General features: G+C 35.0%; 1 pseudogene; it reads right to left on the bottom strand.

Moving 5' to 3' along the window:
• Positions 1-10,731: 10,731 nt before the first annotated feature.
• On the bottom strand, positions 10,732-17,174 carry LOC144956612 (uncharacterized; annotated as a pseudogene).
• Positions 17,175-20,167: the final 2,993 nt, after the last annotated feature.

Below are 20,167 nucleotides of genomic sequence, written 5' to 3'. Positions count from 1 at the left end.
GTAGAACACAGGGGAATGGTACAATTAGGGAGCAGATGTAGATTCCAAGAGCACACTATCACTACATGGTTTGAGACATCCTAAAAGTCTTATCCTGACACAAGCGCAGGTCCACACTAAGAAGAACACACGCAAATGTTTAAAAATCATATGTTTAAAAAAATTAACAGAGAGGTGATTTACAAGGAAAAGAATAACTATAACTAAATAACCAAAACTATAACTATACATTCGACTGTCTCCCTCCCAGCCAAGGACTCTTGCAGTGGCGTGGGGCCATTGGATCGAATGGTGCCAGGCACCACACCAATCTTTTAAAAATCATTAACATCATAATTTAATTAAAAATAAAACAAATTTTAACTCCACTGTCTTTCGCCAACTCGCCAACAACATACTGCCTTTTTAATCTCCACTCTATTCAAGATTCCGAATCACGCACTGCGCCGACTCGTGTGTTGGTGACATCACTGCGCGAATTAGTGACTGAATCAAAACCGTGGTAAAAAGCAATCCAAGCTCCAGTTAATGCTCTATCCTTTAGTATCGCTACAGCTGATTGAGCGAGAAACTGGGTCAAATTATACTATCTTCAAATAGCGGAAAACCCCTCGACTTGTGCCAGGATCTGAGAGCTCCACCGTTGGACTGGAGGGATGCGCCAATGTTGCACCATTTACGCCATAATTAGGGTAACTTCGGCCATCCAAAATATTACAAAAACACTGATCATTGTCAAGTTTATTTGTAAGTGGCAAAGAAAAACAACATAAAACTTAAAAATATGACATATCAAAATCCCCCCCCCCCCCCACCTCTTTTTCACGATTATTGAATAAAGTAATTCTTTGCAATGAAGCATTGTGGACGAATTTACCAACACTTTTCTTGCTTGTAGTGCCGAGTTGATGGTTTCGTGTGTATGAGTGTTTATTTGTGTGTGTGTGTGTGTGTGTGTGTGTTTGTTTGTGCGTGTGTATTTGTGTCGGTCAGAGAAAGAAAGCGAAGATTGTCAACAGTTATACTTTGGTGTGTTTTTAGATTTTGTAAGTACTTAAGTGGAGTGATTTTTTCTTTGTGATGCTTTAAGATCTGAATCTACCTTTTATTTGTGCAATCATTGATCGTAGTCCACTGATTTCCATTATTTGAGATATACTTTGAAGTTTTGTTTTGTGAAACAATGAATTGCAATGAATCAAGTTGACTCTTTGCTTCACCGACCGTTTGGGAGATTGACACTAGACGACAAATTAGAAATAAAAAGACTAGTTTCTCACCAACCAACTGATTTTGAATTAACACAGGTGTGGAAATCTCTAGAACGCTCTTTTTCATTGACATGGTATGACAGACATGAATGGCTCACAGTTAGTTTAGAAAAAACAACGTTTCTTTTGTTTTTATTGTCTAATTTTTACAGATACAACAAACACTGACAAATCATGGACATCTATAGGCTATAGTGACCTTAACTACTTCCATCGTATTTCTTGATCTCCTGAACGCTGTTTTATCACCCTTAAAAGAGTGAAAAATTTCCTGCGAAATTCAATGAAACAGGAGCGGTTAAATTCGTTAATGATTCTGTCAATTCACAAAGCTGAAATAGATGCCATTCCAGATTTCAATAAACAAATTATTAAAAGATTTGCAGATTTTCTTTACAAGTACTAAAAGTAAGTAATTTCTCTCATAGGTTTCTTTTCTCTTTTGATTTACATTTATCACATATTGATTGCATTATCTACCAAATTCAATCCTTTAAATGGTGGACAAAGAATAATTACAAAGACCTTTTCACACGGGACTTGTATCTCAGTGTTGTGGCTTGTTGTTTTCATGAATTATTTGTTTTTGTGAGTTTTGTCCACTCGTAGAAACCATCGGCCCTCCCCCCACCCTTCCAAAAAAGAGAGTTTTTAACATGTGCTCTCTCCTCTTAATGGTGTTCACTGTTTTAGAATTTTTTTTTCTTCTTCTAATCATGGCACCACCATATGCCGTCAATACGCCACGCCGCTGGACTCTTGTTAGGGCCAGGACAAAACTATGTTATTTCATTCCACCAAGACAAAGACAGAAATCAATTGGAAAACAGATACAGGGGGGGGGGGGGGGGGTAAGAGGACATATCAAGTAACTCCCTGCCCACTATGGGAGGTTAGGAATCCAACCCAACAAGTTCATCGTCATCGGTTAATCAAGTCCCTGCCAGAGAGCACTTCATTGGTCCGAAAATAGGATACTAAGGCACTAGGACAGGACTGTCCCGGGACGAATTTGTCCTGTCCCAATGAAGAAAACTTCTATTCAATGCATTATCAATATGGATGAAATAGAAGTTGCATGTGTCTGTGCTTTACTGCTTAGAAAAAAGATAAATAGAAAGAGAAAACAAAATTGGGTGCATCCTTTAATGACCCAAAGTTTGCTCAAGGGTCAATTCCATAGATTCTATGGTGATCTCCGATATTATCTACGTCCATTTTGTTGTGGTAATCTGATAATTATTTAATAGGTTTGCCTATTAATCGAGAGAATGGAATAGAGAGATGAACAATTGAAAGTAGGGATGCAGGAAATAATGACAGGCATTGCAACTTTGACACGGCGCCGCCTAGTCGGGGACATTTTTGTCCTAATGCGGAAGGCGCCTTTTTTTTTTCTACTGACTTACTGGCTTAAGGCCTTTCGCTTCCTAATCATCCGATCGGGACGCTTCGGCTGCCTCTCTAATCACCTGTCATTTCCTTCCACAGTTCATGGTCTTTTGCTGTGGATGCTAATTTCATGAGGTCTTCCTTTGATTTTAATCCTTCGTTATTTTTAAGGCGTTTTAGGTCTCGATTGAGGACAGTGTGAATTGACTTGGATGGTCTACCTTGATATTTCTTGTGTCCAGATGGAGTGAACAAAGTATTCATGGCTTTATTAGCTGGAATATTTTCAGCTATTTTTCTACAATCACAAATTGTATGAACACAGGACTGGGACAGTCCTGTCCCGTCGATTTTTTAGCAATTCACAACGGCTCGGGACATAATAGGACTGTTTTGTCCCGTCCCGATAGGTGCGGTACATTTCACTTTATTACATAGGTTACAGATTTGGGAACAGATTTGTGCGGTATGGGCGTAAGATGGTGCTAGGTCCAGACTGTTAGAGGGCTGAGGTAAAACTTTCCATCCGTTTCTCTGGATCCAGGCATTGGTCACATCAACGGTATGGGAAGTTGCGTTGTCATGGTGCAAAACCACGCCACGGGTCAGTAGCCCCGGTCTTTTTCAACGGAAGGCTTCTCCGAGTTTGTCAAGAGTTTGGCAGTATCACGTGGCATTGATTGATTGTTCTGGTTCAAAGACATCAAGCAGCAGAAAACCTTGCATATCCCAGAGAAAACAGCTGCGGGAACCCAGCGATAATACACTTTTTGGTAGTCCAATTAACCAAAAACAATTTTGTCGAAGGTTTAATTGTATCATAATTTGCTTGAATCTTACCATGAATTTCAGATGGCTTTAACTCTTTTGCCTTCAGAAATCGAATATCACCTCGAACTATTGGTTTGACCATTCGTGTTAAATATGCATAACAATTTTATTAATCAAGGCTGAGAATCTTCCGCCTAAATGGTGGCTTATCTGCACCCATCACCATCACAATTCCGCCTTTTTCAAAGTTCCTATGACTCAACACAACCAATGCATCACCATCACTATCCAACTACCATCACATCGTCATCCCTTCCACCACGACAACTACTACCTCCGCCAAATCATCATCCCAACCACTACCACTGCTACAACCACTACCACATCATCATCCCGACCACCACCACTACTCCAACTATCATCACATTCACATGGGGAGGCAACGTGGCTCAGAGGTACGGTCTTTGCTTCGTACCCGAAAGGTACCAAGTTCGTTTGCCCACCGCTGCGCTGTGTGGCCTTGAGCAAGCCCTAGCTCAATTTGCGGCGCTGCAATTCGGCTGACGCCTGGGTCTTCCCCAGGAATAGACATAAGAGTAAGAGACAAATTTCCCCTATGGGATGAATAAAGCAAGGGAATTAAAAATTTTTTATTTTATTTTTTTAATTATTCCTACTACCACCACCACTACTACAACCACCACCACATTATCCCTATGACCACCACCGATACTACAACGACCACCACATCTTCATCCCTACCACCTCCACTACCACTAACTCCACCACATCATCCTTCATACCACCACCATTACTACAAGCACCACCACATCATCATGCTTATCATCACTACTACTACAACTACTACTACAACCACCACCAAATTATCATCCCTACCACCACTGCTACTACAATCATCATCCCTACCACCACCACCACCACTACTACAACTACCACACCACCACCACATCACCATTCCTACCATCACCACTACTACAACTGTCGTAAACTTTACTTGTCCAGTCACTCAAGATTCGATACAAATGAGATGCCATGTTATCGTCAATATAGTTCTTATCCTTTGGTGGTCCACGTAAAACTTCTCCCACACGTCTTCAGAACGTCCCAGATGCAACTTAAAAATTAAAAGGTAAAACAGTCAATTGCACAAGTCCAATGCCTGTTGCCAGTATCATGAAGGTTTTGGTTTCAGATGAAAGACGAATTGCTCATGTCCTCTGTATTAATCAGTTTTAATCAGGTAATTCCATTGAGGTCAGATCTCTATAACAGATCATCAAGGCTAGTATTACTTTTACATCGTTCAGTATCGAGCACCGTGATGCTGTGCATTGTGATATCTTTCTCATAAAACAATATAATAATATATATATATATATAAATTATATATATATATATATATATATATATATATATATATATATATATATATATATATATATATATATATATATATAAAATCAAAATATGCAAATTTGACCATTCTTACTTTATAATAATTATTTTCATTCCTTTCACCTGGTCCATCCAGACACAATACTGGATTGATGCCAAGAGTTACATTTATTAAAAGAAAACCACATACAGTGTAACATCAATATTGTATCTATTAAGTTGATCGTTGAAAATATCGTTTTAATGTAGATTTAAATCTGGAAAGCATAAGGCTATAGACGATAAAATTAAATGATGAGCACAACAAAGTTGTCACGACCATGCCACAAAAATGAGCATAATGGGCACTTTCTATCTCAAAACTAGTACTATCAGTAGCTGCTAGTACTATTATAGTAAAGACTGATGGCAAAAAGAATATTAAAGAGATTCCGCATATGATTAGAGACAGTTTAGTTACAGTCAATTCTTTTGCTGATCTACCAGAGTGATTTCTCAATTGAGTAAGTTCAAGCCTTTTTCTTACTTCTGTATGCAGCTTAACAATCGTTATGACCACTGACAAAAATAGAACTACGAGGACAACAAAAGTGTGTGCTGCCTTGTAAATCAATTGCCATTTGATAGAAGTCGGTCCTAATTTGCAACCGAAAGGGAAATGTTTTTCAAAATATGGATGCATCACCTATCTTGTTTCAGTGATAGCAAAAAATGAAATCAGATCAGAAAAAGATACTAGACTTATAAACATTAAAATCATGTTCGTATTTCTGTCTGAAAATATAACACGTAATTGCAATGGAAATACGATGCCTATAGCTCGTTGGACAGATAAAACTGTTACAATATCGAAGCTAAAAAGACTTAGCACGTACATGGACGTTCGTATTCTGACATCAATCAAATTGAAGATGAAGAGAGCCAATGAATCATCGATCCAGCATAGTGAATAGCAGCACATTCTGAAATAGAGGAACACATTGTGGATAAAATGTGACACTCTTACTCAAACTGGAATTATGTCGGAATTAAGTGAAAAAACATGATCTAGATAAAAGGAACTTTAAAAAAAACTATTGCCCTGTCTCTAATCTTCCTTTTCTCTCTAAAGTCTTGGAAACAATTACCGTCTCATCTAAAAAATAATTGTCTTGAAGACAATTTTTTGTACGGAAACCTCACTTGCTATTGTTGTTAATGATCTTCGCTCTGTTATAGACAATGGTTCATGTTCTTTGATGAATTTGCTTGACCTATCGTCTGCTTTTGACACTATCAATCACAATCTTCTCTTCAAACGTCTTGAAATTACATATGGCGTGTCTGGTGCAGCGCTTGATTGGTTTAGGCCATACTTGTTTAATCGTAAACATTTTTTTTACGGTGAAAGAATATAGATATGGGGAAATTATTCTTGATTGTGAGGTTCTTCAGAGTTCAGTACTTGGACCCATTCTTTTTGTACTGCACGTTGGCCCTATGTCTAAAATCATCAGAAGTTTCGGTCTGTCTTACCATCATACGTCTCCAATACGAGAAATTTACAAGGGGTGTCAGACATTAGTAAGAATTGTATTCAAAGTGTTAAGAAATGGATGGATGATAACAGACAAACTGAATGATGATAAGACGGAGGTGCTGTATGACATACATACGTTGAACGCCACTACAACATTATCTCATTCATCTGTAGTCATTCATCCTGTTTGTTGTTAAAGGGGAAACCATTTTATCTGTGTTCGGAATTAGATTGAAGCTTACATCCAATTTCACATTGCTATTTATGAGCAATATTGAGACTTCGAAAGGTGTTCTCATGAAAGAACCACACATTTCAACATCTTTCTTTCCCTTTGGATTTGCAACATCGATATTGATACTGAGTCCGACTGACTACATCGGTTTATTTGAAGAAGAAAAAGAATAATAATAATAGTTATAATAATACTGATGATGATGATGATGATGATGGTGATAATAATAATAATAACGTGTAATAATAAATAAGATGATGATAATGATGATGATGATGATGATGATGATGATAATAATGATGATGATGATAATAAATAATAATAATAATAATAATATAATAATAATAATAATAATAATAATAATAATAAAATAATAATAATAATAATAATAATAATAGTAATAATAATAATAATATAATAATAATATAATAATAATAATAATAATAATATAATAATAATAATAATAATAATAATAATAATAATAATAATAATAATAATAATAATAATAATAATAATATAATAATAATAATAATAATAATAATAATAATAATAATAATAATAATAATAATAATAATAATAAATAATAATAATAATAATAATAATAATTATATTTAATAATATTTTTAAAATTAGCATTCAGAATTTCCCTAAAATGATTAAATTGTGAATCAAATCTTTCATAATTAACCGAAAAATGCCTGTAAAATCCGCGTTTTTTATGCTATCAACAAAATTCTTGAACGTGTTCATACCTTGACTCGTCCTTTATTTCTCTACGTAACAGCCAAGACTGTCGACACACTTCTGCCAACGCCGCACCATGGAAAAGATACCCTCTCGGAAGAAATTTCCGTCAAGGTTTTGTAGCCATTTCCGCACATGGTCAACAAGCTCTTCATCGACATCAAAGCGCTTTCCTGCCAGCTCACGTTTCAGTGGCCCAAAGAGGTGATAATCAGATGGTGCGAGGTCTGGACTGTGTGGCGGGTGTGGCAAAATCTCCCATCCATATTTCTCTAGCCAACCTTGCGTCACTCGTGCTGTGTGGGGTGTAACGTTGTCGTGTTGCAAAATGACCCCGTTGGTCAACTGCCCTGGGCGCTTTCTGCGAATGGCCTCCCTAAGCTTGTCAAGAGTTTGGCAGTACCTTGCAGCATTGATTGTTTCTCCAGGTTGTAAGGTTTCGAACAGAATAACACCACGACTGTCCCAGAAAACAGTTCCCATTATTTTCTTTGCTGACCGCATGACTTTGAATTTCTTCGCGACAGGTGAGGATGGAGGTTTCCATGTCATCGAATCTTGCTTTGTTTCTGGGGTGCAATGGTGCAACCAAGTCTCATCACCGGTGACTATGCTGTCAAGAAAAGTCACATCGTACCCTAGAAAGTCTCCGCCGGCAGTATGCCCGTGAACCCTGCGTGAGCTCTTGCTTCTTCTCAAAAGTTCCCTGCAGATGTCCAATCTTTGTTCTTTATGATTGTCTGTCAATTGCTTAGGAACCCATCTTGTGCTGACTTTTCTGTAGCCAAGTTCATCAAATACAATTCTATGGGCAGAAGTTTCCGAAATTTCAAGACTGCTTGCGATTTCATGAAGTTTCAACCTCCTGTCTTGACGAATAAGCTCATCAACTCGCTTCACATTGTCTTCTGACGTCGCAGTTATCGAACGCCCTCTCCCTTCCCTGTCTGTCAAGTCGGAATGGCCGGCTTCAAACAAATTACACCAGTGATAGACTTGTGTACGGCTTATAACATGCTCACCATATACACTCTGAAGTTCTTTATGAATTTCGGTAGGATTCAGACTTTTGGCGTTCAAAAAACGTATGACAGCTCTGATTGACCAAGTTTCAAGGTGGGCCGCCATCTTTAAAATCGTCTAGAAATTCATTGTGCAAAATGATGCACTTCATAATTTCTGGGAATATCCGTAAGGAAATAAGAAATATCATGTCGTTTACAGAATTAAAAAATCTCCACTGGTTGCTGAGCAATGGGCATTTTTCGGTTATTTCTGAAAGAGCCCTCGTATATATATATATATATATATATATATATATATATATATATATATATATATATATATATATATATATATATATATATATATATATATATATATATATATATATATATATATATATAATTCTATTTACTGCATTTGGTAGCCCATTGTATAAACATCACTTAGGTCACCCAGCTATATATCTCTTATTAAAGACAAGTTCGGCCACACAGGGGCACTAAACATGTTAAAATGAAACAATGAATAATTCCACAAAAATGTGCGTAAAAATTAGACAAAGTAAAAGAGATACAAAATTAACTGGATGACCTAACTTTTACTGTTTTCACTTACTTAGGCAGCCCACAAATTGCAATGGTATATTTCCTACGTTAGGAACTCCAATAAAAATGTGAGTTAGGTTACCCATGACAATATTTGGTGTTTTTGGATTGTTTATGTCTTTGCTTGTTTTTAAGGGTTTTACGGCGCTTGCAACACATTTAGGTTATATCAGCGCCAGTAAAAAGGAAGAAAATTGGATAGTAAAAACATTCTAGATGTACAATTAAAAGGACTTAAGGAAAAAATAGGGCAAATGGGAATGGTTCAAATAGAGAACAATAAATGTAGATTCCAAGAACATACTATCAGTGTACTTAGATTGAGATCACCTAAGTCTTATCCAGACACCAGTACAAGATCCCACAAAGAGGGATATACTCAAATGTTTACAAATCAGATGTTAAAGATTTTAAAAAAAATAACAGTACAAAAGAGAGAAGATATACAAGGAAAAAAATATAATCTCCCAAAACTATGACTATACAATCGACGGTTTCCCTCCCAGCCAAGAACTCCGGCCAGGATCAGGACAAAACTAAGCATCTCATTCCAAGACAAAAACAGAAAGCAATTGGAAAACAGATATAGGGGGGTAGAAGACACAGTAAGTACCTCCCTGCTCACTATGGGAGGTCGGGAACCCCATCCCAGTATGATTGTTTAAAGCACCAACCAATTAACAAGTGATTTAACCAGCATTCGAGCAGTAAATAACACACTTGTCTTAGGTTGATAGAAAATTGAATGTACCTACATGTGTAAGCATAAAAAAAAATTCTATCCAGACAAGTACCCAACACAAACGATAGAAGTAGAAGTATAAACGGACAGAGATAAGCATATTTATTAAACAAATGATGACGGTAACAACTTTGATTTTAAAATAAAAATTTATTAAAAACCAATATGAGATAAACATATATTTTAAAAATACGTGATGTTACCCATGAACAAGAGTTTGATGAAATTATACACCAAAAATACATGATTTATGTCACCCAATGGGTCACTTAATACACATTTGTAACATAAACATTAAATGAAATTATACACCAAAAATACATGATTTATGTCACCCAATGGGTCACTTAATACACATTTGTAACATAAACAAGAGTTGATGAAATTATACACTAAAAATAAATGATTTATGTCACCCATTGGGTCACTTAATGCATATTTGTACCATAAACACTTCATGAAATCATACACCAAAAATACACGATTTGCAATGTTACTTGATATCTGCCATGTATTTGGAAAATCTGACTTTTCCTTATCATACATAAAAGGCTCCCAAACCATTGAACCAATCATCACCAACATTGCATGGTGTTTACAATCGACATAAAATAAATGTGCTTTGTATGAATTTTTGTTTTGATAAAACATCTGGATGATTTTATTCTATTTTTTAAAAAGGTGAATTTGTTCATCAAATCCACTCAAAAACACAGATGCCATCATCTTTAGCATGTTGACTGCACGTATGTCTTACAGTATAATGAGGCAGTCGATACCTACCAGATGGTGGTTACTTTCAATATTTTCAATGCAATCATTCTTGTAACAAACATTATAAATATTGAACAGTTTTCCACTCTTAATTTTGTGAAAGACAAAGCGAAATATTTTAGACATTTGACTAGATATTCTGTCAACTTTTAGATGATTACAGGTTATCACTAAAAACAATTTTAAAATTCAAGACCTAGAAATTTAATTCAAGACCAGCAATTTAAAGAAAAAAGACAAATATCAACACACTTACAATTTACAGAAAATGTTTACACTGTTACATCCCACAGGGGAAGGGTGATCCCAGCTTGTATATTATATATATGTATGAGCATCAAAAACAAGAATTAATACACCTGTCACCCATCTTATGTCTTGTATCATATCTATGCAGAACAGAAACTTCTGAACTTCTTTTTCTCGTTGAAGACTTTGTTTCTTACCAAAGTTGCCTTATTTTCATAACCTTCAAGAACTTTGTATTTTGATAAAAATTCAAGTACATCTCTTTTGCTGGGAAGACATCCTTTATTTGAGGTATCTGTGATATATTTCTTGAAGTAAGAGTTTACAATATCGACTCGTGATCAGACCATTTTGTATATTGACGTTGAGTAACGTCTGGTGATTTTTTGCTTCTGTTTCCAGCAAGCTGTACATTTTGTTCATTAACTGTTGCTTGCTCAGAAAGATAGCTGGACAGTTCATGTTGTTGAGGTAATGTTGTAGAACAAATATCTGAGTTGCTGATTTCCCCTTCTTCATGTGAAACTCTTTGAGGCTGTGGTGTATCATCTACTGAGTTCAACAAGAAATTCCCCACTTTTGTGATTTCTGTCACTGCCAATGGACACTGGTACACATTTCTATTGACAGATTCAGAGTGTCCCATGTGACGATAAAAAATGGTCCTTTGTTCTTCTGGAATGTCTAATTGAGCAAACATGGTGGAAACTCTATTCTAAACTTATCAGCAATCAGAGGTGAGGCTGCTTCAGTCCAGGACAACGTTTTACAACAGACTGAAGGCAATGGTATCCACTGGCATGGTCAGTTGATTGACCAGTGTTGGGAAACAAATATGTATTTTCAATAGAAACATTACAATTTATCCTCTCACTTAGAAGTTTTGTTATAGGCTCTATTGTGTCCATTGGGAACAAAACAGGAACAAGTTTTCTATTACCTTTGCCAGCTTGGTAGGCCAGTTTCAGATTATCGATCAAATATTTTTCCATTGGATCGTCAACATCCATAATTAAATTTGGATCGATCCAAGCACCTGTGATGGCATCTCTCCACTCAGCTAAAGTAAGCCTACTTGGCTCACCACCTCTTCGAGCATTAAACATGGTTATCCTTGACAAAATTATATTCCTCATGAAAATAAAAGTCTGTTTATCCCAGATACCAAATTGAGCCATCCCATTTACCATTTCCTGCAACAAGTATTTTCTGAAAGTTGAAATATCTTCTTCCAATGGCATGGCTGCTGGTTTACGAAGACCACCCCGTTTTAATTCACATTCTACTTGAGCTGAATAAAAGATAAAGCTCCAATTCAGATTGAGGACATCTATAAATCTGCTCAAATCTTGCTCTTTGTCAAATACACATTTCATAATAAAGTACCCTTTCATGACGTTGACTGCCTTCTTTAGAACAAATCCGATTCTCACTTTCAAACCGGCCTTTTGGCCATCATCTTTGTCACAAAATTTGATGACAACCTTTTCAAGTACATTGAATTGTTTGTAGTCCAACACATCTAGTCCCGAGGCATTTTTATTTTCGGACTCTGCTCGTAATAAATAAATTAAGTTGGCAAACAGTCTCATCTCACCCATTATAACGGATCTTTCCTTTTTTACTGATCTTGCCCATTGTTTTTTCCCAAGCAACAATACAACTAAATCTGTTCTGCAAATCTCTCCAACACCATCTTTTCTAAACCTATCAATGGCATTGGTCTTAAACTCAACATCAACACCTATTTCTTTTGCACAGCCTGACAAAGAAGTCATTTTAATTGTGTCAGCTTGCAAAGACATCACTCGAGAACACTTTTCTTTGTGACGAAAGATATTTTTGCCATCAAAAAAGCCTAAGCAGCCAGAACACATTACTGTATCAGCATTGCCTTGGCGTCTCTCCCTTATTAAAGTTGCTTGCTTATCTTTGCGATGAATTTCTGCATTTGCTTTAAAAATGCCGCTTTTTTTCATGGTATCAAACATTCTGTTTTGCTCTTTGCTCGGTAGTTTCAAAGCAGAAATCACCTCCTCCTCTGTACTGTGTTTTCTTTTTATATGACGAGTGAGATGGGTTTGAAATTCATCACAAAACGTACACATTCGTTTTGGTTTCTGAAATGTAAATCAAAGAAAAGTTCATTGCCCAGATGATAATGCCATAAGCAGTGATTTTATAAATGCTTGAAAAAAAATCCTTGAGGACAAATCACCTTTTAAAAATAATGTCTATTAAATAAGTTAGACAGAGGAGTGTTGATGTTCAGATATTTATGAAGGTAGGTTAAAAAAAAAGAAAAACATACTTATTGAAATCTAATCATCTTCCCAATAACTACCAAAATTTATAATGGCCACTTTCTAAACGCTTGACTCCCAGAATCTCAATCCTCTTACAATTGCACACTAATTTCTAATTAAATTTTTGTTATTAATTTTTTTTTTTAATTATGCCTTTTCACCACGACATCATAAGATAACGTCGCCTAGACATTCCACAAAGGAATATAGATAACTCATCAAATAAGATGTCTGATGACAAAAGGAATCACCTATGTTGTCCAAGTGAGCAAATTGGGGGTTAATAATCTTGCTCAATGAAAAAAACGAAAGTGCCTGAAGCGGGGCTCGAACCCAGGTCCTTGCGGGACACAGTGCAATGCCTTAACCACTCGGCCACTATAATTCTATAACTAGGGGACTATAATTCAAATCTGATCCATCTTTTATACTACATGGGCTTTCATTACACTGGACAATTATTTCAATCAACACTGTGTAATATTATAGTTATTTTAACTTAAAACCATTAACCATGAAGAGACATTCAAAAATGTGAATTTGTGTAAATTTAAGTGATTGACATTGATGTTACTGAATTTAGTGCATACATTTAACCCGATCCCTGAAACCATGAGACAAAGACTGTTCGCAGGACAGATTCTATGTTTAAATACAGAACATCTCCAAAGACTTGGATTTAATGTATCTATACAGTTTGGCTGGACCAGCTGTCAGTCTTCTTTATAGAAATTTCAGTTAATGACTCTTAATAAAATCACAACTCTAACCTCCAATCCTAATTAACACCTTGTACACCTGACACTTATGCTGCTAGTAAAGCAATGCACCATAAATGTACCTTGCCAAGCAGACATTCAAAAAATTGGAGATATAGACCCGATCTACTCAAATTGTTCCTCTGATGTTGCATAATCAAAACAGACGTTTATCCTTCCGCTAAAGTCAATTCGTCAAATAAAGTAATAAGACTAACCTTATTACTGCTTTCATTCCTATTTTCATTCAGTTGGGATGGTTCAAGACGGACTTCTTGTGGATTTGGTAACTTTTCATCAGGCCTAAAAACATATTCTTTTTATTAGAAATTTGATGTAAAATAGTAGTAATCAGTAATAAATATAATTCGTAAAAATTAGATTAAATAGCATAAGTAGATACCTAGTTGCTCCAATCATGATCAAGATAAAAATCAAGAGTTATATCCTATTATTATTTTTAAACATGGAATATTTTAACAGAGGACACTAACATATACCAGAGTTTGACTTAAAAAATTATCACTTTTAAGAAATAAATCAATCATATTAGACAGCATTTTTTATGTTCCACCCTGTTCTCAACCTTATTATATGTGCTTTGTATGTTGTATTTTATGTGACTTTAAGAAACTATATAAAGATTGGTTGTGTCTTTAGATCTTAGGGGAGACAGCGATCAATGACTGCTTATAATTATCATTTATGTAAATAGGATCATGTATCTCATAGTGGTTTTTCCTACCTTATATTGTCGACTAATCCATCAGAATGAAATTCAACAATTTCAGATTCGCAATGATTACTTTCATCATTGTCAATCAGCATTGGATCCTGAGAATGCAAAATAAAGATTGTTCACATCAGACAGATTTTTCATAGAAATTTGCTTACACGGCTTATTAAGATTTGACATGTTTAAAGCAGTATTTAACCGCAAGACTATTTATTCTCCATCAAAATGTTTTTGGATGTATCTCTTACTCTAAGCCTGAAATTTGCTAAGCGGATGCAACAGTACAAGGTGATCATCCAAAATACAAGCACAGATGTTTGATTAAGTAAGGAATTAAGTAAGGAGCTATAATGCAGAACAAATGACATGTTAAAGAAGAGGGCAGAGAGATGAAGATATGCTTTTCAATAAATGATCTGTCTTATTAGGTACCTGATTCCAATTTAGGATCTTTTCTTTGAACCTCAAAGCTGGCAATTTGGAAAGCATTTCTTCCCCCTCATCCTCACTACTTGTTTGAGATGGTGGTGCTGGAACAAACTGTTGATATAAAAGAAATTAAGTTTTTGATTGATTCAAATGTAGAAATGGAAATGTAATGGTGCCTTCAAAGTGATCTGATATTACAGGTAATGCTCTATTTAAATATGGTTAGATTTGTTTAGAAAATAGGTTTCAATGCGACATAGCATTAGACCTAGGAAATGATGCACCATTAAAGTGAGAGAATAGGGAGAAGCCTCAGCTGAGTTTCTGTAAAGAACTAGGACAGTCACTAATCGTAACAACTTTTATTTTTAAAATAATTATTTTCAAAATGTGTAACTAATAATTCTAATCGTAAGACTGAGTAGCATAACATGTTCAATAGCACTGGCTTTATGAGTAATAAGCATTGCATTATTATAGCATTTCATGTGTGAGAAAATAAGTTGTTTTTTTAAAAACGGGGTTGAGGCATGAAATATCTAACATTAACATACACAGAGACAGCATCAAAAAATGATAAATGAATAAATATTAAATACTCAATTATAAAAGTATTTGAGAATCTTTAAAACAAACATAAAAAATATATTTTATCTTAAAACAGTAGGCCTAGAATTTGCTTAAAAAAAGACACAATGTTTTTCTTCAATCTTACATCTGGGTCAATATCTCTGTCAGCAGAGGGAACGGGAGATGAAGAACTGGAGGGCATTTCTTGCTCAGCATCTTTTGTGGAAGAGAATAAAAGTTTAGGATTAATTAATTAAGTACAAAATTAAGAATCAAAATGCCCCTCCTCTAACTTATGTTTATCTTAATTGACATGCACAAAACTTTAAAGTTGGTTTTTGTTTCCAAGTTATTCCAAGCTTTCATCTATGTGGACGATGAATAACGTACATGTCATAATAAAAGTATGAGAATGAGTAGTAAATGTGCATAGTCATCATAGAGCCTACTACTAGGTACTTTGGTAAACGTCCATTTGGCCCTCCAGCAGGGAGCCGATAAATGGCCTAGTGGCTGTGACCCGATTTTTTGGACTTTTGAGTGATGGGTCTCAGAAAAAGTTCCATAGATTTTTTGTTTATGGATGGATTTTAATGATTGATGTCTTATTTTCATCAGGAGAAATTACTCTATCGTTTGGTGTAGTTTATTTTAAAATCAATGACAATTTAGTATAACTTTTGATTATGGATAAAATAAGGTATAATTTAGCTTTGGATAATTAAAAGATTAGAACTTGGTAAATCAAAATTTCATGCTGGCACGTTTATTTAACATCTTAACTTTTTTATAAAATTAAATTCAGGGCAAAGTTGTATACCGCATCCATGAAATTCGTTCCAGTAAAATTCTTACTCAAATCTTAGCGGCCATTTTAGACCAGTTTTGAAATCCAAATGGTGGTTACTACCGGAAATGCAACAATTTTCAGGTCACAAAGTCCGTCAGTAAATAACAAAGGCAAATAGAAGACCATTTTTCAGCCTTTAAACTAGCATAACTTTTTTTCTGTTTATCTGATTTTCACAATTTTGGTATCATTAGAATCGTGTTGAAAAGCACTTTAAAATGATATAGGTTTCATTGATCTCAATCCAATTTGAATTTTTTACCAAAGTACCTACTACTACAAACCTAGAGTATAGACTAATAGAGACTATAATATATACACATAAAAATCTTTAGTCTTGAGTCATCTATTATTATCATTTTTTTTGTTTTGTTTGCTGTCTTTTGTGACTTTGTGACACTTTGCCTCTCATATTATTATTATCTGTGACAAACAAAACTGGCAACGAAAAAAACAACAACATTGCCTTCTCCTCTATCTAACCTTTGAGACTAGACTAGAGTACAGTGACTGAGAATTGGTCTACGTTATCATTCATCTAGATAAATCAAAATCTTAATTAAGTTCTAGAAAAAGCATGAGTATAAGTATACGTATAATTATAATCTAGAGTTAGTCTCTTAGTCATAGTCTTACTCTTACTGTTCTCTTACTCAACTTACTCTTACTCTTACCTTTTTCAAACTTTTTGTCTGGACTCCAACATTAACATTCGTTGAATGCCAAGTTCAACCAAACGTTTGCTTCTAGTCAATGCCGCCATGTTGCAATTACTAAATGATGGAATTAAACTGATAAATTACTTGTCAACAAACGGACTGACAGACAGTCTACTGGTGACAAGAATGGAGAATTCCATGTCGAATACCGCAAATTCTGTGCTACTTTCATTTTCCTTCTTTCCCCGTAGTGTTTTCGTTTTGGGTCAGATTGTCGTAAAATAAAAGATTCGGTCAATTGTCGTAAAATAGAAAATCGCGATGCCATTCCGTAAGCTGGATGTAAAAATGTATATCTTGAGGTTGAGACCAGAAAACTTACTTCGTCAAATTTCTGGTCGTGGATATGTTTCCCAAAAAATCAATTGGGTTGAAAAAAAAATTCTAGCATTGAAATCGCCTTGATATATATCCGGACATGTGAGATATCATGTGTTTTAGCCTGGGTCACGCAAGTGACATTTACACAATGGGTGACATAACTACGAACTTGATTAAACACTGATATATCTTTATTTAGTGATTGGAATTCTTTAAAAATTGAAATATAGAAAGTAAAGACACAGACCAAAGCAATGCAGGGCTATTTACAGGCATTGCATCATGAGTATGAAAGATGAATGCGTTTGAGTTAGGTCGCCCGAAAAATGGGTGACCTAATGCACAAACCTTATGAAAACCTGAGTTAGGTGTCCCAAATGGCTACCTAACGTAGTATTTAGTAATATATATATATATATATATATATATATATATATATATATATATATATATATATATATATGTATGTATTATGTATATATATATATATATATATATATATATACCGTATATATATATATATATATATATATATATATATATATATATATATATTATAATATATATATCCTTTCCTAAAAAAATATAGCATTGTGGAGACATTGTGCTTATTTGAGTCAATAAAAAAAATGATACGGCGCACAACTCTACTGAAAGATTTGAAAATTAGAAATGTATTTTTTACAGATAGATAAACAGATAACTTGATTTCCTTTTATAATTTAAAGTCAGTTTGAAAGTTCGTTGAGTCAAACAGATATCATAAAATATGTACCGACGACACTAAGACTCTCAAAATCAACTAATTTTGACACTGTAAAAGGTTGTCAGTTTGCGTCATCTATTTATGACATCAAGTATTATTATTACTTCCGTTGTTTTGTTGATTTAGCGGTGATCAGTGTTGTTATGTAGTAGTATGTTCTAATTGCGTGTATGTTTGTGTGTGCACGTGTGTGTGTGTTTGTGTGTGTTGTGTGTGATGTATACATGTGTGTGTGTGTGATGGCATTTTTCAGCAAATTGTGGCATTAATAGTGATGTTATTCACTTGATCACGTGAAGGTATTCGGATTTACACAAATTTTAAACAAGTTTCACCGATTAACAACGTCCACTAATATTACTGCTGATATTACGGTCGTTTTTATGCCATCGATGTGATAATTATTGCCCTAGGAAATATTTAGTTAAACGTTGTCGGCAAACTGTCAATTGTATCTGTCTAGCTTCTAGCCCGAACAAACTTGATATTTTTCGCGTCTGATTCAGATTTTCATTTGACCTCACATAAGAGGTAAAGGGGAGATATTCCGAAAGCTCCTACATCCCCAGTATTCTTTCAATATGTATTTTCACCCTTGATCTTTTGTCAGGCGTTCATTTATTCAATTTGTCACCATAGAGATTTGTGAGGATTTTTTTTCTATTAGGGTTAGTCATAAGTCTTAGTAAAGGTGCTAGGGGGGAGACATTCCGAAAGCTCCTACATCCCCAGTATTCTTTCAATTTGTATTTTCACCGTAAATCTTTTGTCAGGCGTTTATTTATTCAATTTGTCATCATATAGAAGCATTTTTAAAACTCTAGAACAAACCTTGATAGATTTGTGAAAGTTTAAAATTTCCTAATTTGACTATTGTTTTGATTCTCGGCCGCCATTTTAATTTGTGAAGTATTGAAAGGTAGTGCAAAGCAGTCTGAGGGTTTTTTTTTCTATTAGGGCTAGTCATAATGTTAGGGTGTTTATTTTCCTATTAGGGTTAGTTAAAGGTACTCTAGGTTTTACTTTTTCTTGGGGTTAGTTGAGGGAATATTATTTAAGTTGTTTCCCTTTGTAGGAGCTTTCAGAAGGCCTCCCAAGTCAAGCGTGGTAAAGACTTGTGACTTATTGATATTGATATCTACTGACTGATAAACTAAAGTCATGCCGAATAAAGCATGGCAGCGACAAGCACATCGATTAAAGTGTGCATCTAATCGTAATCAAGATAATCAAGAAAATGATTCAGACAATATCGAATGAAATTAGTTCTTTCCCCGCGAAATTGCTGGCTTTTTACTAGTATATATATATATATATATATATATATATATATATATATATATATATATATATATATATATATATATATAAAGAGAAAATAAATTGATCAGTCTTTATACTTACAATGGCAAATACAGGACAAGGATGGCTAAATCGGAGATAGACAAAGCCAGAAAAAGTTTCGTGGTGCTTCTACTTCCCACTTTATTGTTGGCAAAGACAATGATGATGATGTTGAAGACCAGTCCCATAATGACAATCAAGTTAATGGAAGAGTAAAAGAAGGTCACATCAAACCAGAATATCAAATCCTCATAATTGGGCATAGATGCCTTGGTAATATTACTCTCACAAGGCAGAGACGTCAAGAGACAATCATACTGTCCCACTCCCGATACATTGACGTAGGTCTTCTCGATGGCGTAAGAGAGTTCTGTTGCGCAAAGCATTGAGTCGAAGTTGAAGTGTCCAGGCGTACAAGCCATTGCTTTATTCAGTGACTACAAATCTGTAATGTAAGGAGCAGTGCACTGTAAACAGTTTTCAGCAAAATATGTTTTAAGAGCCAATAAAGGGACGACAAGCTACATTATATAAAGCGTTTCGGAACCAAAGCCAGTCTACAGCCAACAATAAAAAACAATTCAGGTTGTCGTCGTCGTCGTCGTCATCGTCTTCTTCTTCTTCTTCTTCTTCTTCTTCTTCTTC

Source organism: Berghia stephanieae, chromosome 11 (genome assembly GCF_034508935.2).
Source record: "Berghia stephanieae isolate SIO BIC M18660-M18661 chromosome 11, UCSD_Bste_1.3, whole genome shotgun sequence".
NCBI classification, from domain to species: Eukaryota; Metazoa; Mollusca; class Gastropoda; order Nudibranchia; family Aeolidiidae; genus Berghia; species Berghia stephanieae.
This window is presented reverse-complemented; position numbering and strand designations above follow the sequence as displayed.